The sequence below is a fragment of the Ornithodoros turicata genome, unplaced genomic scaffold (genome assembly GCF_037126465.1).
Source record: "Ornithodoros turicata isolate Travis unplaced genomic scaffold, ASM3712646v1 Chromosome17, whole genome shotgun sequence".
Lineage (NCBI taxonomy): Eukaryota > Metazoa > Arthropoda > Arachnida > Ixodida > Argasidae > Ornithodoros > Ornithodoros turicata.
This window is the reverse complement of record NW_026999326.1, coordinates 208,357-232,345: the sequence shown is the minus strand read 5'-3', so window position 1 is coordinate 232,345 and position 23,989 is coordinate 208,357. Positions and strand designations below refer to the sequence as shown.

The 23,989-nt window shown below is 46.0% G+C and overlaps 1 protein-coding gene across 3 annotated transcripts in view; it reads left to right on the top strand.

The window, feature by feature from the left end:
• The window catches only part of LOC135372798 (synaptic vesicle glycoprotein 2C-like), a 767,922-nt gene that overhangs the window by 677,966 nt on the left and 65,967 nt on the right, over nt 1-23,989 (top strand). The gene's annotated exons all lie outside the window — the stretch shown is intronic.

The window sequence follows — 23,989 nt, the reverse complement described above, 5'->3', positions numbered from 1 at the left end:
GCTACATAGGCAGCAGTTAAAATGCTACTCAGAATTGCCAAAACTTCATGCTAGCACTCAATTCTTTTTACAAACTTTGGTTTGTGATGTGACGAATGTTTCGGTGACTTCCATAGGCCCGGTTTCACCAACTCTGGTTAACTGAACCAATATCAAGGGTTGCCAATCCTCGAACAGACACATAACAAACACTTCTTTTTTTTTCATCGGTGATGTGGTGAAGCAGATAGTTTAATGACCGTTCATCTTAGTTCAGATGCTGAAAAGGTTGGTGAACCTGGGTCATTATGTAGCATTTGTGTTCTGCTGCTGTGCAATGGTTTTTCGAGGGATTCAAACTACAAAAAAAGGTTAGTAATTTTAAAAAAATTCTTTGCATACCTACCTACCTACATATATGTCCTGGACAGCATGTAAGAAACTCAACAGAATATAAATGTCATCATGACATTGGTAGACAGACTGATACCGAAACAAATCGCAAGGGGAGGGCTGTGTTTCACGAATGGGCAGTTGTTCACTGCCTCCTCTTGAAAGAAAAGTAGGACCGAAAGTTGCGTGCTCTGTCAAAGGCCACCGTAATCCCCTCAAGACCGTGCCTTTTTGATGCGAACTCGTCCCCCCTAGCTTTGAGCGTAGCTCAACTGTACCAAACTGGCGGCACTGTTGAACAGTATGATGTCATTTGCTTTTATGATGAACAGTATGATGTCATTTATACTGTTTCTAAGCCACTTTGTACAAGGGTTTTGTATGCCAGCAGTGTACTGTCTGCGAAAGGTAGTTTCCGTGTCCACTTCAAGAAGACCATTTTTTTAAGAGGCTTAGAGGATGCGTAACTAATGTGTGATTCCCACTAAATATCAGAAGAGAGGTGCACACTTGAATACCTGAAACCCTCAACTCAATTAATTGTAGGATCAAAATTACGTGGGAATATATTGAGGTTTGTCTCGTTCACAAAAGACATCATTGCACACTCTGCAAAGTGCATCGGTAGTTGCCATGGCCTACATCAATCATAGATACTGCAAACCACTCATTGAGCATAGTCAGTCCGCGGTACGCAAAGTGCAAAGCGTCATTGCGCATTGTGAACATGACCATGCAACAGTGCTTGCGGCTTCGCATTTCTCACTAGTTTCTTTCATCACTTTGTTATGAGATGACTAATGCTTTGCCAATTCAACACTTGGAACTTTGGAACAACTTTGCAAAGCATATGTACTCGTATGCACTTCCTTTAATCGCTTCAGGAGTATTTCTTCCGTAACATATCCCAGCAAAGTAGTATGTCATGCAGGTAACACAATTTTGGCACAGTATTTGCTTGATATGTCCAACAAGCAGATATATCAAAACTTTGTGCCAAAATGGTGTGCCACGTGTCCGTGTAAAGACGAGTCGCTTAGATTGAATAGGTACAGCATCTTGATGTTGAATGCAAGAAGTTAATGTTTGACAACATATATGTCATGGGTTAAATAGAGCAGTATATCATACACGTCCGAAGAATGCCTTTACCTGTTATTCCAATGTTTACTCTCCCTTCTATGGGAATTATGTATTTCATTTTTGTATTACTGAATTTTAATTTGGCAATCCTTTCACATGTCTTGTGATAGACAGGTTAGCAATGTAAGCAGTGTTTATGTGCCTCTCACAACCTGCATCTTTATGCAAAAGTACTCCAAAAGCCGGGAGACGACATAACTAGACAAAAAAGTAGAGAACTCCAACTTAACATAACAAAATAACAAGGTTTACTCAGACGTTTCATCCGTCATGCGACGGACATCATCAGTGCCAAACTGAATGAGAGATTGCACAACCGGTCGCTATTTAAGGAGATGGGAGTATTGTTCGGGGAAGGGCCACGGTTTTTCTTAACAACCGAGGGGTCACTGCGTATGGTCCGAGACTCTAGAAGCTTCCTGTGTCCCCATCTTTGTTCTCTCTTGTTATGTTAAATTGGAGTTCTCTACTTTTTTGTCTGCATTTTTATGTCTGAGGGTGTTTTTATGATAAGAGGGCAAGGGTGCCGGCAACATGGCACATGTTCACAAAAATGCAGAACCAGAGACACACACACAAAAAAAAGTATAGCATAACACAGTCCCAATCACTTTGTCGTGTCCTTTTTGATTTCTGTCCTACAGTTTTTTTTTTCGTGTGTAGTTTCTGGATCTTAAGCCCAGGAGCAGTTGCTGTAGAGGATGCTGAGAAAATGTGAAGCATACATTTTCTCATTCTCACATTATGCTGTAAGCAGTGTGAAATACAACCCAAAAGCAATTTAATGAGAGACAACTTGTCATCAAATTCAGTGTGGGAACATTGCAAAGGAAAAATAATTCTGAACCATAATGGGTTCCTATCCTGTTTAATGGTACAGTATCAGATGCAAGTAATTCGAATTAATTCGAATTAATGCAAGTAATTCAGCAATTCGAACGCGAATGTGGCGCTAGTGGTAGGCGCAACAGTTTGCACTTCAAACGACGTAAAGTGACCAAAAATTAAGCAGCGAGGATGCGTGCTTGCTCATTTGTGATTATTTGGGCCTGTAATCCACATCACGGTTCAGAAAAGCTGCTAAAAATGCCGATGACTGGCACAAGAAAAACGAGTTTGCAATGTTTTTTGACCCGTTGCGGTTCAAGCGAATATATCTTTTTGATGCTTCCTTCCTCTTTTTTTTCTTTTTCTTTTATTGTTTTTCACTGTTGTCGGTTCGTTCCGGAGCCCTAGCTTGGAAAGCTGCTCCTGTTTAGTTTCGGTATAAATCGGAATGTGGGGGCAGGGGGAACAGTCCACCGCTCCTCGAGTTTTCACGGTGCTGGCTCTGCCCCCCCCCCCCCCCCGAATTTTCCCTCCGACGACCTCTTTGAAAATGCCGTACTTCTTAATCTCTAACTCCATGGCCAGCAGTGCTCTCCTTCAGGTTAGGTTAGGTTAGGTTGGGTTAGGTTAGGTTAGGGCTCGGTCCCCCTTGCAAACATCCGAGTTAGTGCGAGCGAGGTATCTCGATAATGGAAAATCTGAAACGACGGTGCACTAAAAACAAATGTCACCTCTGTGGATAATAATTTGAAGCATATAGATGAAGGATTCATCTCATATCTAAACCGATTGCCAGCAATTCTGCTCTTTCTGTTTCTCGAAGAAAGAAAAACAGCTTCACACACACACACACACACAAAATACAACTTAGTGAATTATGCAAATTAGAATGCCAAAATACCTTGCAGATAAGGTTTTCCTCCACTCGCGTACGCGTACGTGCGAAACTAATGTACACATAGTCCTAGTTGTTTTATTTTAAAAAATCTCCATTAAAAATGGCTACGACCACGAAGTATGCGTTTGTGGCACCCCGTTTATTGTGTGTGTGTGTGTTTCAGCTTGGACAAACTTTTATAAAAAAAGTCACGAGAGCACGTCATTTTCACAGTTGAGTTCTACGGGCGCGTATCTTTTCCAAGAGAGACTATAATGACTAATAAGGATGACTAATCAACTAAATTCATTAATTAACTCTAATGAGGACGTCTTGAACAAAAGCCAGATACCGATATGAGAGACTGTCCTAGTTAAAATCCACGTTTAAAAATTCTGAAACGCGTACGTGTATTAAAATATCAATCCCTGAATTTTGACATGCAAATGGCCAAAACCGAAACCGTGGCAACCACGTTTGGGGTGGTGGTCTTCACGGTACGGGATCTGTATGGGATACTTCTGTAAGTCAACTGCGCTCGCAACTATATTGTCTTGGCTCAGAAACCGAATGTTTCTGGAACGTAGACAGGGGAAAAAGGAATCACACAACACGAATATACTTCAAGTACTCTTCTCCTTTGAGAAGCGAGGAAGACGCTTTGTAAGTGCGTTTCTGCGCAGAAGAGGAGTGGGAGAGAGTGGAGTGACGCGCGCGGTGATGTGGCGAGCTCCTATTGGTGGAGAAGCTCATTGCACCACGCGCGAGCAGCGAAAAAGGTAAACAAGACGGATCGGTCGCTTTCACGCTGTCAGTTTGTTGTGTTCTACGTCGTTTTTAAGCGACAACATGGTAAATACGTGTTGTGGATTTCGTGTTGTGATATATACGTGCTATGGACAATTGGATGAAGTATCTGTCTTCCCTGTTCCAAAAGACAAACGGGAACGTCGGCGGTGGCAGAAGGCACTCGGCCGTCGCGACTGGCAAGATACAGCTACCAGAGTTGTTTGTAGTCGTTACTTTGACGCCGCAGTTCCGAGGCACCATCTTCAGGACTTTTAAAAGTAACGAGTTACTTTCTATATACTTTGATGTCACATTCCGGCGGACATCAGTCCTGTCTGATAGGGTTTGGATAGTTTAACCGCATACCGTTCAGGACCTCACATCGCTTCCTGCGTGCCCCCAAACCGCCCAAACCCGAGGCACAGTATGCTACCCCTTCAAAAGAGGGACATGGATGTCCCGCTTGTTTCGGTCATTGAAGCATTCGTACACACATTGCTGCGACAAAAGGGAATATTTCGCTTGATATCCCGGTGACGCACAGAGTAGTGCTTTCAGTGTAACATGGAAAATGTGTAGAAGTACAGAAAAAGTATTCAAGTTCGATTACTAAATTTGGCCTTTTTAAAAACACACTTAAATACACTCCTCATGTCTAGTGGTATGGTACTGTTGGGACGGCGTTTCTACTGTTGCGGTACGTTAGTTTTTGACACGTACTTGATGGCAGCAAACGGCATGACTACATTTCTCATTTCCGTTGGGGCATTCACACAAAGCACACCGCATCCGTCCATAGGTTGACAGCGTAACCCTGACTCTGTATGAACGATCTCTGAATGAAGCACGCGCATTCGAACTAATACACACGTCCAGGAATTCACGCTTAACCGCGTTTCCTACGTTCAACTTTCTTTTCACGTTTGTTCATACAGCCAAGATCATCACAGAAAGAAAAACACACACTTTTGATGTCGATATCAGAGCCGTATTCGCTGTTTTACAGTTCAGCTTTGGCTAGACGCTGCATTGTTTACCTTTTAGGAGCGAGCACATGTTTCGTCCAGCCAATCAAAGGCGTCCTTGAAACGTCACTCCTGCGCCATCCTGCGGTGACCCCGCGCGCTTACAGAGCGTGTCAGCGCGCTGAGCGGTTGAGCAGGAATTGGAATTAGAATTGGAAATGAATCAAAAAGAATGATAAATATTACTAAAAAGAAAAAGAACGAAAAAAAGCGTTATCTGCGCTGATCGAGCTCGGTTCACTCTGGAAATTGTTGCAACGACGACTGGCGCCACGTTCGAACTTACCTAAAATTGATCCTCTGTTGAACTGTCCTTCTCGGCTCGCATGGCCGCTCGTATGGCCGCGCCCATGAAAGCAGCAATCAGCTGTTCTCGTTTTGTGGAGTGTGCACCAAGCTGTTTGTAGTTCAAGCTACATGTACTTAATACGAGTGGGAGAGCTTCGGCAGTCTTCCTGTGGATTCGTGGGTGCATCAACAAAGATGGGCATACCCTTCGGGATGTCTGTGTGTGTGACAGTCGGTGTCTTTCTCCGTCTGTTACGTCGCGAGACAACTGAGATCACCGTCTGTGCGCGCTCAGGAAGCTTGAAATCTCCCCTGATACATATACAGTAATATACACCTTCAGTACACGCTGATACATATACGGTCAATAAATTGGGACTTGCTCCACGGCAATCTTTCCCGGAGTTCACAAGAGATACTGTTTGTGGATTTATGCCTTACATTTAATCTATCGCATGTCGTTCCACATCCTACCCGAATAACTCATGCCACGCAGTCAACCCTTGACTTGGTTTTAACCTCCCATCCTGAGCACATCACTTCGTTGCATGTCACTGATGGACTCAATGACCACAAGGCCATTTTCTAAGATATCTCTTCAAATAGTCCAAATGTTCATAAATTCAACGATAAAACCATATACGACTATGCTCGAGCTAACTTCCAGGCCATCAACGAGGGTCTTGAAGCTCTGTATGAAAACTCATTTCATGGCACCTTGCCTCACTCCATTGAGGATAACTGGTCCCTCTTTCGTGACAACATAAACTACCTTACCAAGTACAATGTTCCAAAGATAAGAGTGAAATCTTATGATCACAATTCTTGGTTCACGAAAAGTCTTAAAATCTTGCTAACCAAGAAAAAGCGCTTATTCAGGAAAGCAAAGCGTCTTGGCGACAACGTATCATGGGCTAAATTTCACTACTGTGAACGGGAATACAGGCGCTCGATCAAGGAAGTGAAACATAAGTTCTTTACCATCGACCTCCCGTCTCTCTTGACGAATAAACCAAAACAATTTTGGAAAATCTTATCTCCACCAAAATCCCACCTTATCAGTCTAACTGACACCCGCCGACAGCGACTGCGCCAACGCTTTCGCTTCCTTGTTTTCATCCGTTTTCAACACCGATAACGGGTACACCCAAACTCCATTATCAGTAATCGCCTTGTCACCTATGGTCCCCATTCATATCAGCACTCATGGCATTTTTAAAATCATTGAGTCACTTAAGCTGTCGTCGAGTGCTGGTCCGGACTCTATTAACCCCAAGGTTCTATACAACACGAGATCTATTTCCAGCAAGATTCTATGTTGCATATTTACTCAGTCACTCCAAGATTCTGCTTTACCGCAGGACTCGAAGATGGCGAAGATTGTCCCTATTCACAAATAAGGCAGCTGCCACATCGTTAATAACTACCGCCCCATTTCACTCACTTCTATAGTATGTAAAATTCTCGAACGCATACTACACCGTAGTTAAGTACCTTGAAGGAAAATGCCTCTTCTATCACTTGCAGCACGGGTTTCGAAACCTCTTTTCATGTGAAACTCAAGTAGTCAGTTTTGTTCACGACATCTTTCTCCACGCGGACAATAATCATCAGACTGACGCCGCTTTCTTAGACTTTCGCAAGGCCTTCGATATGGTGCCGCACTCTAAGCTTCTATACAAACTCTATCTGCTTAACTTCGACCCGTATGTCGTCTATTGGATAGCTGAATTTCTGACTAATCGTACGTTATTTGTTACTTGCAACAACCACCTATCCCCAGATGTACCTGTGCTTTCTGGTGTCCCTCAGGGTTCAGTCCTCGGCCCTCTCCTTTTCCTTATCTATATAAATGACCTTCCTTCAGGCATATCTTCCACGATTCGTCTCTTTGCTGACGACTGTGTAGTGTACAGGCAAATCCTCTCTCCTTCTGACCAACTAACCTTGCAAAGCGACCTTTAACTAATCCGGCGTTGGTGCAATCAGTGGCAAATGCCTCTGAACATTGCACAGTGTCGCATTTTGTCGTTTTCTCGAAGACGGGTCTCCTGTCTTCCTCCCTTCCCCTACACTCTAAGTGATACCACATTAACCCGAGCAGATTCTTACAAATATGTTGGAATCCACCTTTCCTCCAACCTAACTTGGAACGAGCACATCAACCACATAATAACTAACGCTTCTCGCTCCCTAGGCTTTGTTAGACGCACCCTCGGGTTGGCGGGCTCCATCTTAAGCTCCTAACCTTCACGGCTCTTGTACGAAGCAAGCTGGAACATGCATCACCTATTTGGGACCCTCCCCAAAAGTATCTCTGCAACGCCCTAGAAGCCATCCAGAATCGGGTTGCCCGTTTCATTTCCAAGGACTACAAATTCGATCCCTTGTAACCGCGTTAAAATCAAATCTTAATCTCGACTCACTCGAACATCGTCGCCGTCTTGCCAAGTTAGCCCTCTTTCATTGGTTCTTTTTCATCTTGCCACCGCATCAATCTCCCATCACCCGCCCGAGTGTCATTTTTCCTCGCATCCACCACACTAATAAGGTCACAGGCTTTCATTGTAATACCGATGCATTATCCAGATCATTCTTTTGTTCAACTGCCATCGAATGGAACAACCTCCCATCACCTCTCACAACTATTATCGAGCATACCGTATTTTGTAACACCCTCTCCCGTTCACTCCACTCACAAGACCACCACGCTTGTATGTCAGTTGCTATGAAATTTTTCACCTCCCCCTTATCATATTTGTTAATTATCTGTACTTATGTGAACGAACTCTGTTTCACGCTTTAATACTTGTTTTCATATAAGTTTGTACTGTCGTCGTTTCTTTATTTTCCTGTTTACTTACTGCTAATTGTGTTGTTCTTTTCTGCTTGCTTGTTTGTTTCTATCAAGTTGCTGTAAATGTATCTTACGCTCCGGTTCCCACCCCCCATGTAATGTCCTCCGGAACCCTTGGGGTTCTCGAAATAAATAAAGAAATATGAATGTTATACTAGTGCGTGCAAGTAGCGTCTGATGTAGGTCCACGGTCTCGTCATGATACAGTGAGGAATACTGCGGCACACTTGATTCAAAGCATTGCTGCGAGTTAGCTTGTTTCCCGACTGATTGTGTGCTGAACTGAACTTGCATTTTTGTAAAACAACTTCAATATAATGCAGTCGTAGAGAGATAGCTTCCTTGGTTTTGTGGCATATTGCCCTCACTTCATCTGCTTTCTCTTGGGCCCCGTTTGGGCTATCGCGGCCTCAATGGGGGTCCTGACACACGGTTTGGGAAACACTGAGGCATACTATATATTGTTACATGTTGTAGTGTACTGAAGCCAGCTTCACTGTTGTATTGTTTCTTCGCATGGTTACTTCTTCAACGTTACTTAAATGAGGAATGCGGAGAATGAGGAAATGTATGCCTTGCATGTTCTGGATGTGCTCTAATTGCTGACCCCTGATGTTGGGCTAAAATCCAGCAACTACACAAAAAGATTAACAAATGCAGAACAGGAGACAGAAACACGGACACAATGACATGATTGAGATCATGATATGCTGTCAATTTTTTTCTGTGTCTCTGGTTCTACATCTTATGAACATGCGCCACATTGCCAGCACCCTTTCCCTCTTGCTACGAAGAGAGCCTCTCAGCAATAAAAATGCAGGTTGTCAAATGCACGTAAAGAGTGGTTACATTTTTGGGGGTCTTCACTCATCTAAGGTTTATGCGAGAAAATGCTCCCCTAGTTCACATGGCATACTGAATATGAGTGTGCTCCACAGCCACAAACTACATTGTAAATTAGCACTGCAGTATGTTTATCGGCACACATGAAATTACCCTTCATAAGTGCATCATGCAAGCTGATTGATTCTGATGCCAACTGCTCATGAAATAACGTGGGGTGGGGTGAAAGACACTGGAATCACATGTTGCGTCACTAGCAGAGCCGTACTCACTCAGCAGTGATTTTTCACTGAAGCCTGCAACTCAACGATGTAATTTACATCTTGATTGCAGAAAAAGTAAGCACATGTTTGTTATTACTTGGTATACAGTTGAAACTTGTTAATGTGATGATGGTCATTCTCGTTGATTTTGGAAATGAAACCATTTTAGGATAAAAAACGCCTGTCAAGGTGTAAGCTATGAAAAGTAGTAAATTGAGTGAGGCATTTTAAATTGCCTTTATATTTTCAGTGCTGACATACATCAGCTTGTGTAACTGTCATCCTGGGCTATTCCAACCAAAACCAGCCAGAGATGTAGCTTGACTCTGTTAAATATCACTGGAAAAAATTGTGTGCATTTTTTAGACGATGCATATATCGAATGTAACTCATCATTTTGTTTTCTTGAACAATGGGGGCACATTAAACTGTGCCGAAATATGAAGTTGTCCCTTACGAGATTCCTTCTGACATCTACATATGCATCATTTGTGCGCTTTCTTAGAGTGGTGTTAGAGGGGAACCACGGCTCTGCCATCCGAAAGGGTATGTAGAACGAGAATAAATCTGGTGACGTGGCGAGAACTCGAGAAAGGAGCACATTTGGGGTGAAGTTTACAATAAATTTCTGACAAATTAGCATTCTTGAAGGAGCCCCAGATTATTTATGCTTGTAACTGATTGCTTGTGATTAGCTTCACATGAAAATATCAAGCTGATCTATATTCATTCTTAACCATGTAACCATGTGTTTGAGAATAACAAGCACTTGCAAAAAATTACTTTTTTTTCAGATAGTATATTCACATATAGGTCGTCTAAAAGAAACCTTCCATTATTTGTATAATTAGTAGTCCTCTCCTGCAACATATTGAAAATCTAGAGGTTTATTTTTCTTTTAAAAAAAATTTAAAAAATTGTCACCATAATGTGCTGCAGCTTGTTCGTCAGTTGAGGCCAGCTAGGAAGCAAAAAAAATATTTTGAGAACCTACAGGTGTATTTGCTCTTACGCAAGAAAAATGTTTCGTCAGCTCATTCATATCCCATCTGCATGACGCTATAGCACACTTTGAACAAATTCTGCATTCAACCATTCTGCCCAGTGCTACAGATTAATTGCAGTCGCTGCTTCATAACAGCTTTGTCAACATTTATGATTGTTTTCACATACCTGAAGTCATCTGGAAAGTGAACAAATCTCATCATTTCAAGGGCATACCCTCTCCTATAGCATGTTCAGAGTCTGCTGGCATGTGTTTTCTGTAGGTCTTATAGCATCAGCTGACCATATTGGCTCAGATCATGTCAGAATGCGACGTAACAGCTTTTGGAAACAATTTATTATGATCTCGTGTGCCCTTCAACCAACACAGAAAAAAAAACAGTCTTTCTTTCAGTGGAAATAGGTGTTTTTGCTGCATTAACAGAAGGTGGCTCAAATTAATTGTGTACCTCCTTGTGGCCTGGGTGGCATAGGTGGGCATTTTCCCGCGGCCTCACTCATCCTCACCTCACGAAGCACGAACTTTATCAGCCTCACTCACCCTCATCAAATTTTCCTCACCAGTAACTTAACCTCAGTCGTCCTCACCCTCACATTCTACTTCAAAGTTTTCCCTCACAAACCTCACTTCAGGGCATCGGGATCCCGAAGTGCCTCACCATCCTCATCCTCACATGCCTTCACCTCATGAGGCTATTCACGACCCTCATGGCCTCACGTAACTTCACCTCATGAGGGTCCCCATCCTCAATTGTCCTCACCTCATGAGGGCTCTCATGGCCTCAGGAGTCCTCATCCTCACGTGTCCTCACCTCATGAGGGCCCTCATGTCCTCACGGCGCCTCACGTACTTTCGCCTAATGAGGACCCACATGGCCTCACGTGTCCTCATCCTCACGTGCCCTCACCTCATGAGGGTCCTCATGGCCTCACGTACCTTCACCTCATGAGGACCCACATGGCCTCATGTGTCTTCAAGTCACTAGGAGACACGTACGTGAGCCTCAAAAGAACTTTCCGTTATGTTTACATGGGACGTCGGCGTTTATCTACTGTGTTGGTAGTTGGTACTAATGATACTGCGCGGCATTAAACTGTTTATAGGGTTTCGTGCTTGGATAAATGTGCTGACAGTTGTTACTGTCACAGTGAGGTTTCACGTTAGTGTTTGGCATGAGTAAAGTGGAGCCCGAAATACTACAGTGCAGATGTACCGTTATGGAAATGATCGGGTGGTGGTGGGGAATGGTGCTTAAAGAGATCCTGTACTCAATTCTCAGAACCGTATGACGCTGCTGCCAAAATCTGAGGATACGCTCACAGCTGAAGTGTTTGGGCACAACGATGGTACTTAATCGCACCTGCAATCAGGCCGTGCCTTTTTATTGTTTTTTTTTCTCCTTCTTTTACATTTCAAAGGCGCGCTACAGTCACGGGGATTCCAGTTTCGTTTTGCGGAGACAAAGAAAGATTTTGAAAATTCTTACAACTCCATGATGAAAAACCCGAGACTGAGGAAAAGACGAAAAACAGACGACGCACACAAACTCTCAATTTCAACGTCTGTTTTTCGTCTCTTCCCCTGTCTCGGGCTTTTCATCATATATCTTTTTGATTGTTATTTGTTTGTTCTGCTTTGTTAGTTCCTTCCTTAGTACTTCCTTTATTATTGCTGTCGCACAGACTTTGGGGAGCCCGGTAAAGGCTGCTTTATATTGAGCTTGATGCTGTTAAGAACAAGAGATGTCAAAACAAAAAGAAAGCCTCGTTACATTGCCAGCAGCGGTAACATTTGTTTAAAAAAAAATACAAAAACACCGCACATGGCACCTTTGGCACGACACAGCACGCGTGTGTCCAGTTGCAATCATTTGAAATTAGTGGGGGGAAGCAGCTGCACGCGCTTTCGAAAACGCGGTACAGGGCCTCTCCAAACGAGGCTGCTATTCCAGTAAACAGGCAGAAAAACGAATCCACAAGAGGTAGTGTGGCGCTCAGAACACGACTTCAAAATCGTGTTCCCTATTCTCTTGGTTTTATCTTATGCAACAACATAACGTGACCGCCTAAGAGAGTCATGACTTATCTGTAAGGTCACTAATGAAACAGTCGCGTGCCCCTTTGAAGTGAGATTCTTCATGGTAGCCTTCATACAGGGTGGTCCACCAACCCTGAGAGAAATTCATAGTAAAAAACGTAGGCCCTGGAGAGACATGCGGTGCAGGGATTTTTTTATGCCAGTAACTTTTGTCACGTATTTGTAATATTTTTATTTCATTTCAATTGACGGAAAGTTAATTTCTTGAATTGAACTCCGAAATTTCCCAAGGCAATCTAACGTATTCTTTGCGGAAATGGGTTCCCCGTCGTCATTTTACTCAATATAGCGCATAACCCCACTCGTAATGCAATGGCAATTGCCGAAATAAATTCGCCGAAAATCGTGGAAATGAGAGCCCTTGGCACCGCTTCTTTTTTGACGGCTCTAAGTTTGAGCGCAAAGTTGCGAAGAAAGGAGGTTACATTGACACCCCACACGAGGGGGAAAGGGTTACAAATCCAACCCACAGAAGAGTTCCGCTGCCAGGTATCAGATATGCCCACGTCGGTTTTAGGGTCGCGCTCTTTTTCCTTAATTCGTGTTTTGCTCAGTGTGTTTATTTGCTTTTGGGTGCGTGCGCGGCTGTTTTCACTATGACCGCTGATAGCGGTCTCGTAGTTTTTCTGCACCACTTTATTGTCATGAACCTGTGTATGTGTGTGTGAGAGAGAGAGTTGTGTGCTGCGCCCGAACGCCTGTCAGCTCTCTTCTTTTTTCAATTCGTTTGTTTCAACATGCTACGGATTTCCTCACATTCAACACACTTCCTGTGTACTTTGATCAGGTTATCATTAGCGTAAAAGCGTTCGTCATCTGCTGCAATGCACAGGTGGGCTCTCCGAATCGTATCTTCCACGGCCCTTTTTATTTCGGATCTGGAAAGCGACGAGCAGAAAGCAGTGATTTTCCCCTGCTGGTCAGCCGGCGATCGCGGTTCGCTTTTATATACTTCGTCTTTGATGCGACCCCAGAGGTAAAAGTCCATCGGCGCTAAGTCAGGAGACCTGGCGGGCCATCACACTGGACCAAATCGGCCAGCCCACTTCTCCCGGAACATGTGACGGAGCAGCTGTACTGCACGCCGCGCGCTGTGAGGTGGAGCCCCATCGTGCTGAAACCACACACGGGTCTGTTCAGCAAGAAGCAGCTCATCAATAAAGCTGAACACGGCATCTAAAATTTCGCTACAGTAGCGGTTGGAATTTAGGGGTCCCGTGAAAAATATTGGCCCAATAATGGCTCCGTTATAAACCCCGACCCATACATTCAATCCCCACTCGTACTGATGCTTGCAGTCCCGTAGCCAGTGTGGGTTTGTTTGGCTCCAATAATACGCGTTGTGTCGATTCACTTGAGCGCTATGACAGAAGTGGGACTCATGAGCCCAAATGACCCTGTTCACAAAGTTTCTGTTTTCCTGGGTCTGACATCGGATCCAGTTACAGAAATCCAGCCGTTTCTCGTTGTCGCCCGGCTGGAAATGTTGATGAAGGCTCACGTGGTATGGGTGGAGTTTGTGCTTGTGTAGTATGCTCAGCACACTTGGCTTTGATGTCTGTACTCACTTTGCCAGGGTGCGCAGACTTTACGTGGAGATCATCTCCTACTTCTTTCAGGGCCTGGTCTGTTTGTGTCGACTCACTGGCAGAGATTGGGTGTGACCGGCTCTGGGTACCGGAATGGAAACTTCCTGTTGTGGACAGTCTCACAAATGCACACCTTATGGTACAAGAGCTCACTACCCTAGTTCCTGGAAGCATTTCACTGTATTTGAGGACTGCTCTGTCATAGTCCATACCTGCAGCCCCCAGAGCAATGATCATCCTTGTTTAACCTTGGTTGGAATACACGGTGCTTGCCATCGCTGCCGTTTACTTGTTCACTGCATTCACTGAGACCGGAGTGCAAAACGGTTGAAAAATGTCTTTCCTTCCCTACCTGTCAACATGTCGGGTGACTTCATTTATGATAAAATAGCTCTGATTCCCGCACTCGCCGCGGGTGTTTGTTCCGTGGGTAAGGCTTGTAGCCCCTTCCCCTCTCGTGTGGCGTGTCAATGGAACCTCCTTTCTTCGCAGCTTTGCGCTCAAACTTACAGCCGTCAAAAAAGAGGCAGAGCCAAGGGCTCATCTCCACGACTTTTCGACGAATTTATTTCGGCAATTGCCATTGCATTACGAGTGGGATTATGTGCTACACTGAGAAAAATTACCACGAGGAACCCATTTCCGCAAAGAAAACGTAAGGTTGCCTTGGAAAATTTCGGAGTTCAATTCAAGAAATTAACTTTCCATCAATTAACATGAAATAAAAATGTTACCAATATGTGGCAAAAGTTATTGGCAGAAAAAAAATCCCTTGACCACATGTCTCTCCAGGGCCAACGCGTTTTACCATAAATTTCTATCATGGTTGGTGAACCACCCTGTAAATGGAAGAATGAAACATAAGAACGGAACATGGCGATCCTCGAAGATCTTCGAATTTCCATTGGCCCTTCGCGCAGAGTGATGTCATCTGACGCACACCTTCTCCAAGCGAGGGGATACAGTGGCTTCCCCTTCATCCGTGAGGCTCTTCACGAATGGACCCATGACCTCATCCGTGAGGTTCCTCACGAAAGGCCTCACGGCCTCAACCGTGAGGTTCCTCACAAAGGGCATCACGGCCTCAACCGTGAGGTTCCTCACAAAGGGCCTCACGGCCTCATCTGTTGATGGCCTCACGACGACTGGCCTCATGAGGGCCCTCACAGTGGGCCTCATGAGGGACAATGCCTCACGACTGTCCTCATGAGGAACTTTCAGCGTGGTCTGGCCTCACTCACCCTCACCTCATCGTCGTGAGGTGAGGGTGAGGCGCCCTCATGAGGGTCCTCATGAGTGAGGCCGCCCAGCTATGATCACGAATAGAAGATTATACAAAGCAGGAAATCGATGCACCAGGCGAACGAATTGATTGAACTGCCCGTCCTAGGGTCGTTGAAAACTTAGTGAGCCTAAGCATATTCATGATGTCTGCAATCCCACAGGAACTGTCATTAAACACAGGACTTCAGACCGACAGTTTGGTGCCAACGAGCAGCCGATCTTACACCCAAGGCCAAGCTGGTAAAACATGGGGAAATAATACTGTCATCCATACCGTCAAAGTAACGTGAAAAAATCGTATGCTCAGCCACAGTCAGACACTACACTGTTAGCCAAAAAGGTAGACATTAACTCCGGAAGAGGAGTAAACGGCTTGTCCCATAGCGAACCCTTCTAGAGGAATACTTTTTTTACCACTTCTAGAAGGGGTAAGCATGTACTCCTTCTGGGCTGTAGTAGATATACTCATTCGATGGAGTTCTGTAGCCCATATGATATACCAAATGAGGAGTGAAATACGAAATACCGAACGAGAGGAACACGTCAGTTTGGCACCACAGAACAACTGTAGCAGGCGACGAAGAGACGGATAGAGGGGACATCTCGTGACGGAGAGCACGAGCACGGGAGTTCGAGGTTGAAGACGGACTTGGTCGGTTGGTTGATTAAAATACTTCTACTGATACCCGTTGCAATTTGGTGGCAGCGGTGGGATATGGATACACCGGCTGCCCAGAGCAATACCCTTGCTCCCGCCTCGGTCTCCCAGCACCCAGTCGTTCTCCCAGCACCGTATGACGGTTCCACTGACTTTCAGGAATGGATCCTACAATTCGACGCGTGCGCCACTGCGAATGCTTGGATTGACCCTCAACGCACAGCGTTCCTCCCGACATGTCTTCGTGGCAGGGCCTTTCGTGCCTTTACTCATCTTGCTGCCGAAGACAAACCCGACTACTCTTCCCTGAAGAAATCGCTCGCCGCTAGGTGCACGTCACCTGCGACTCGAGATTTGGCGTCTATTAGCTTCCGCAGCCGGACGTTCCTCCCCGGCGAGCCTTTCGACGCATACACTTATGATCTGTTGGATCTCTTTGCAAAAGCTTATCCAGATGTGCCCAAAGAGGCCGGAGACGCGATGAAACGCGATGCTCTCGACGGCGCTGCACCTGACGTTCACGGCTCGTGTGCCGTACAGATTACAGTTGGCGGAACTTCTGCACAACACTCCGTCCTCGTAGTGGCTGGTATTGCACATGATTGCATCTTGGGCATCGACTTCCTGACACGACATCGTTTCCGTATGGATTTCAATAAAGGAACACTGGACACCTATTCTGCTCCGTGAGACCGTCATTCAGATACAAATTGCAATGGGCTTTCTGTCTGTTTGGCTACGACGGTCATTTTACCGCCATACACGGAGACCTTCTTGACCGCCGTCGTGTTGTCTCATCCCAACTGCTCTGAAGCGGTCTTCCAACTGCGGCCCGACTTGTTCCAAGTTAAGGGTATTATTGCTGCAACTGCAATTGTTGACGGCACAGCCCCACTCCCCGTGTGTGCAGCCAACGTGACTGATCAGCCGAAGACCCTGTACAAGGGCACAACGCTTGTGTCTCTCGATGGCACCGATACCGACGGTAACCGGTATGTCCCCGCAGCAATTGCGACTCCTGAAGATCCCCTCGCGATGTTCGCCACACCCCGTGCTCACCGGACACGCTGGGACCGAACACGTCTAGCTGACATCGTAACGACTGCGACCGCTGTGACCGGAACGCCCCTCTCGCGACTGACTGACCTATTGTATACCTTTGAGGATGTAACCTCGCAAGGCGATACAGATTTGGGTCGAACCACCATCGTCAGGCACGCCATACACACTGGAAACACTCCACCCAAAAAGCAGAACCCCCGTCGGTAACCACCAGACTGCCGAGAAGTCGTCCAAAGGAAAATAAACGATATGTTAGACATGGGCGTCATTCGGCCCGCTTGTAGCCCCTGGGTCGCCCGATTGTGCTGGTTAAGAAAAAGGACGGCACTCAAAACTTCTGTGTCGATTACAGACTCAACGCTGTGACCTCCAAGGACGCTTTCCCCCGCCCGTATTGACGACACGCTTGAGCTCCTCTCCGGTGCAACATGCTTCACCATGCTGGACCTCGCGTCAGGATACTGACAGGTGGAAATGGATCCTGCGCCAAGAGCACACACATCATTTACCACGAATTATGGGCCGTATGAGTTCGACGTCCTTCCGTTCGGACACTGCAATGCCCCTGCCACTTTCCAGCGACTCATCCAACAAGTTCTTGCTGACCTCCCCTTCTGCCGGTGCTACCTTGATGATATTATCATATTCAGCAAGTCAGAAGCCGCGCACCTCGATCATTTGCAGACCGTTCTCTAACGCCTTCGTGCAGCAAATTTGAAGTTAAAGGTCTCTAAGTGCCGCTTCTTTTGTGACAAGGTATTGTACCTTGGACACGAAGTGTCCCGCCACGGGGTGTCCGCTGACCCGGCTAAGATAGACAAGGTCCTGACGTGGCCCACCCCTCGCAACATCGCGGACCTCCACTCTTTCTTAGGACTGGCGTCCTACTACCGCAAGTTCGTTCCCGGATTCGCTGCTGGCTAGTTCCATCTCAAATCGAACAAACCGGTACACTTGATGTCTCGAATGAACGGGAAAAAAATATATGTTGAAGCCATCGGTGAGTTAGGAGAACTAAACGCTTTCCGAATTCTCTGCGGTGCGCGGTTCGGGAAATAGGAGAGGAGGAAAAAACTGCCTCTCATAAGGCGACGTCGTCGCGAGCGTGTTTGAGCGTTCGCTACAAGGCCATTTCTTCTCGCATTATAGTAATTTCTTGATCTGGCTTTAGACCATTTAGGGCACAATAGGATCCTTCGTTGGCAGTGCTGTACCGGTTTTTGTTTGTCTGCAAAAAAATATCAAAGTTGACCCAAAGTGCCGAAAAACACAAAATTCACTGCAGCTTTGCGGACGATGTACAAAACGGATAAGACTGAGCTTTATGCCGTTTAATTTGCCATTCATAGGGCTATCGAATGATGTATAATTTGTTGCTCTACTCTGTAAGGAACGTAAGCGATACCTCTTTTAGTAGCACCATACCACCGAAAAATGATGAATTTCAGAAGCCATTATCTAAAAAACCCCACCAAAAACTTGCCTCGAAAATTTTATATGTTGTAGGTTGTTCCTTAGACTATGCACAGAAGCAAAATCAAAATTGGGACTTGATCGGTAGGCGCACTGTGAATTTTTTGCCAGCCCTATACGCGGAGCGCATTCAAGCGGAGGCACCGTGTCCCGCATGTTGCAAAATCGAATTTTCCAAAGGGACTTTCAACTTCTGTCTTCATATAAAAAGTAATTGCTGTCATTTGAAACCATTCTGAGGTTTCAAGGTTTCCTTTTCAAGGTTCTGAGCGTTTGCGTTCATAACAATGGTGTAATCGCTGAATCTAGATCGCGGACCAACCAGATGTGCTCGCATTTTTTGCGGCATGTCACACATGCATTGCAAGTGCTGTGAGCCCGGGAAGAACAGAATGATTTTACATCTTTGTAAGAGGCGTATCTGTTCAGGGTTATTCTAAACAAGCATATTTACCGTACGCATTATGGAAGCAGGGACGCAGTGACTTCCAGTATTTGAAACATTTCCTTTCCTACGGCCCCATGACCTCGGACGGGGGAAATTGCACTGAGGAAAATGTTGTTGTGTAGTGCCATACGCACACACTCAAGGCTAATTCATGGTGCTTTTTGTGAACCTTGCCGAAACAGCCCGACTGGCACCGCTGTCCAATATGTTATTCGGTTCGACATGCTGCGACCATGGGAAGGTCCTGTTCGCATTTACTCCTTGAAGCCACCTTGCGCAAAGTTTCGCCTACACACAGAAGACGCTTCACTCACTTCTCGACTACAGAAGTGCATGGTGTTCCCTTATACAGAGTGTGCGACGACATCTGCATTACTGTAGTGTGTCGTCCTGCTTTCACACCTACCTCACACCGGCCTCTTCTTTGTACAGTGCTGATCGTGTGGATTTCGCTGACTACCGCCCCATACACAAGAAAAAAGTGCTATAGACAAAGGATTTTCGCTTTGCTTAGGAGATCGGCGCAGCTGTCATAAAGACTGTGGTTCCAGCAGATCAAGCCGAAAGCGTAACAGAAATGGGCCAGCTATGCAGAAGCTACTTCAAGTACTTCACTGCAAAGGTGGCTGAATCACAACACGCAGCAATGTTGCCCACATTTGAAAGAAAATCTGACAAGAACCTGCCATCAAAAGTAACATTAAGGAAAGTGGCTTCCACAACGGCCTAAAGCAGTTCATGACACGAGCACTCTCATCCACCCGGAATGCTCTGCATAACTTACGTTACCCCTTCTTACCTTCGTCACCTTGTCTTCTTCGCTGTCAAGTTCTTGTTATTATGTGTACTGTAAATATGCTTCGATATGATCACCGTGGACAAATATACCTCTTATAAAGACGCGAAAGTATTCTAAAACATTCTGTTCTTCACGGGCTCCCAGCACTTGCAATGCACGTGTGTCATTCCGCAAAAAATGTGAGCAAATGTGGTTGCTCCACAATCTACATTCAGCGATTACAACATTATTATGAATGCAAGCGCTCAGAACGGTTTCAAATGATAGCAATTACTTTTTATGTGAAGACAGAAGTTGAAAGTCCCTTTGGGAAATGGAAAATTCAATTTTGCAACACGCGGGACACGGTGCCACGGTTTGAATGCGCTCCGCGTAAAGGGCTGGCAAAAAATTCACAGTGCGCCTATCGATAAAGTCCGACTTTTGATTTTTCTTCTGTGCATAGTCTAAGGAACTACCTACAACATATAAAATTTTCGAGGCAAGTTTTTGGTGGGGTTTTTTAGATAAAGGCTTCCAAAATTCGTCGTTTTTCGGTGGTATGGTGTTACTGAAAGAGGTATCGCTTACGTTCCTAACAGAGTAGAGCAACAAATTATACATCATTCGATAGCCACATGAATGGCAATTTAAACGGCATAAAGCTCAATCTTATCCGTTTTGTACATCATCCGCAAAGTTGCAGTGAATATGGTGCTTTTCGGCACTTTGAGTCAACTTTGATATTTTTTTGTAGACAAATAAAAACGGGCAGAGCACTGCCAACGCAGGATCCTATTATGCCCTAAGTGGTCTAAAGCCAGATCAAGAAATTTCTATAATGCGACAAGAAATAGCTTTGTAGCGAACGCTCAAACCCGCGCGCGACGACATCGTCTTATGAGAGGCAGTTTTTTCCTCCTCTCCTACTTCTCGACCCGCGCAGCGCAGAGAATTCAAAAAGCGTTTATTTCTCCTAACTCACCGATGGCTTCAACATATATTTTTTTCCCGTTCATTCGAGACATCAAGTGTACCGGATTGTTCGATTTGAGATGGAACTAGCCTGCCAGTGGAACTAACCGCTCCTCTCAACTGGCTAGTCACCAAGGGAACCGCCTTCACATGGAACGAAAGCTGCGACAACGCCTTTAGTGAGCTCAAGCGCCTCCTGACCTCTCCTCCTGTGTTGGCGTATCCAGACTTCACTCTACCCTTCATCCTGGACACCGACGCCAGTGACGCAGGCATCGGTGCAGTTCTTCCTCAAGCTCAGGATGGTGTTGAGAGAGTGATCTCATACGGCAGTCGAGCCTTGACAAAAGCAGAACGCAAGTACAGCGTGACTGGAAAGGAAATGCTTGCTTTCGTTAATTCTGCACGGTACTTCCGCCACTACCTTCTCGGCCACGAATTCATTTGTAGAACTAACGAACCGGAAGGCCAGTTAGCTCGGTGGATAGAATCGTTGAAGGAGTTCGACTTCAAGGTCGTCCACCGTCCGGGCAGGCAGCACTCGAACGCTGACGCGTTGTCGAGGTATCCAACATGGGTCAAATACAACGCATCCACAGTCAATCACACAACTTTGGCACACGAGCTCACCCACGAACAACTTCGCGCAAAGCAGCGCAGCGATCCCGTGCTTGGAAACGTGATCCGCGTGTGTTCTCACGAAATTGCCACGACACACCCGCTTGAACCACAAGTACACTCTCTGATTAGACACCGAAGGAACCTGGTACTCAAACATGGTTGCCCCGCTGGGCGTCCTAAAGGAGCCCGAAGGCCAGTTCCAGTATTGCCCGCTTCAATAGTCGCAGACGCAGTGCATAAGGCTCACGACGCCCCCGACGGCGGGCATTTTGGCGTCAGGAAAACGTTGGGGAAGACCCGCAAGAGGTGGTTCTGGGTCGGCATGAAACTTGATGTACAACGATGGCGCTCCGATTGCATCCTGTGTGCTGCAAGGAAAGGACCTCCGTGGACACCACGAGCTCCTCTTGTCATCGAATCGGCCACAAAGCCGTTTGAGAGACTCGCTGTCCATATCGTCGGCCCTCTCCCAGAGACTTCGCTATGATACAAATATATACTCATCATGAGCGATTACTTTACACGGTGGCCCGAAGCATTTCCGCTACGTTCGAAGGAAGACAGTGAAGTGGCGTAATGTCTAATCACAAATGTGTTCAGTCTGTATGGTTTACCGTCCGCCCTACATTCCGATCAAGTGCGGTCATTCGAGAGTAACGTCTTTAAGGAAATGTGTTCTTTCCTGGGGATCAACAAAACAAGAACTTCTCCTTACCACCCCCAGTCAGACGGCCTGGTAGAAAGACTCAATTGGACCCTCATTAACGTACTGAGCCTTTACGTTTGTGATGAAGGAACCGACTGGGACGTGCGGCTACCGCTCGCGCTGATGGCGTATCGTTCGAGCATCCACGAGTCGACCGGAGTCACTTCGCACTTTCTTCTCTTCGGCAGGGAAGTGACCGCCACGCGAGACTTACTACTAGATACCTTCGAGCACGTTCATCGTAGTGATCCACACACCAGGCATTTCCGCAATCTTACCAAGGCACACCGCACCGCTCTAGCCAAAGACGAGCGAGCGAAGCAAACCCAGAAATCCTACTAATGACCGCCGCGTTTCCGACTACCTATACGACGTCGGTGACCTGGTCCTACTTCACTCGCCGGCTGTTAAGCGGGGTACGTGCCGTAAATTCCACCTGCCGTGTCAGGGACCGTACAAGATCATCGGGAAACTACTTGGAGACAGAGGACGACAGTGTCACCCGCGGAAGCTCGTCCCCTGAACGTAACGTCCAAGTAGCGGACGGACTAGGTCACTTTGTCAAAGCCTTTGGAGGGCGTTGATGTTTCGCCTACTACGACGTCTGAAGAGGATGGGAAATGCACTAGCCCCGGTGAAACTGCTAGTGGTGATTCCCCGCCCATCCCCGTCCAACACAACAAGTTCAACTGATGACTCTTCAACTAACACACCCTCCAGTGTCCCGTCACCTTCGCCTCCACCTTCTCCGTATGTACCTCGACGCTATTACGTCCGGCCCCGATCGCAAACCTTCGCAAACCTGCGACATCAAAAGCGACATCAGGTCTGATGTGATTTGGGACACTGTCTTGATGCTAACACCAACTGATGTTAACATCAGAGCCGCTCTGATGCTGATGTTAACATCAGCTGATGTTAGCATCAAGACAGTGTCCCAAATCACATCTGCTCTGATGATGATGTTAACATCAGAGCTGTCCAGGCTGATGCTAACATTAGAGCTGCCCTGGCTGATGTTAACATCACAGTTGTCTTGATGCTGATGTTGACATGAGAGCTGCATTGATGCTGGTTATGGCAATCTTGAAAATGCAGCAGTCTGTGTTTTCTGAAATGTTCTGCAAAGGGAGCCCTTCATGCCTGCGGTAGATGAGTACCGACAAGAACCCTCACGAAACAGAAGATAGCAGCAACAAAGCATTTTATTCACCACTCCGGAGTACGCACCTTTCAACGCATATCCATTCAGCACCAACATAACTGAGCGTTGATATCACGGGGGCACACGGAGTCGTTGATAAGACGTGTTAGCTTAGCTCAATTGGTAGAGCCCTGGACCGGAAATCCAGAAGATATGGGTTCGAGTCCTACAGCTGGCTAACCTTTTCAGTGACTGTCATCTTTCATCAGCACAAAACTGGTGATGATCGAACGGTGAACAACAACGAAAAAGAGCACACCTTGGTCCTCATTTCCGGTCCAACTTGTCCGTCTTCCGAAAAAGCACTTCGAAGCGTTGTCATGTCGAGCGAGAGTCCCCACTACATTGATCATGGTGCTTGCGTTTCTCTTGCTAGAGGCCGCTGCGTCATACACGCTCAACCTGCAAGAAATATCGTTCCAGAAAACAGGATGGCTGGATACCTACGTAGAGTAGTGTAGAGACATATGACATATCGTCTGCACAAAGCATACAGTCGATTTCACCTAACGTTCTATCTCCCTGTCGTTGTGCAGATCGCCTGCAAATAGAGTACATCGGACAATGCGAATGCATGGCGCAGTCGAACATATTACTTCACAGTTATATTAATTACACGCCTGAAACGGCAAGAGTCCTGAAGGCGAAGAGCGATTTGTCTTCACATCCAGCGAAGCGTCTTCACTCACATTTCAAACGAGACTGACTGGTCTGCTCGCGGTTTGAAGATATGCTTCCACTTACGGACAGTTGCAATGTCAGACGGGTTGCAAGAACGACAACATCAAGTGAGAGGAACAATA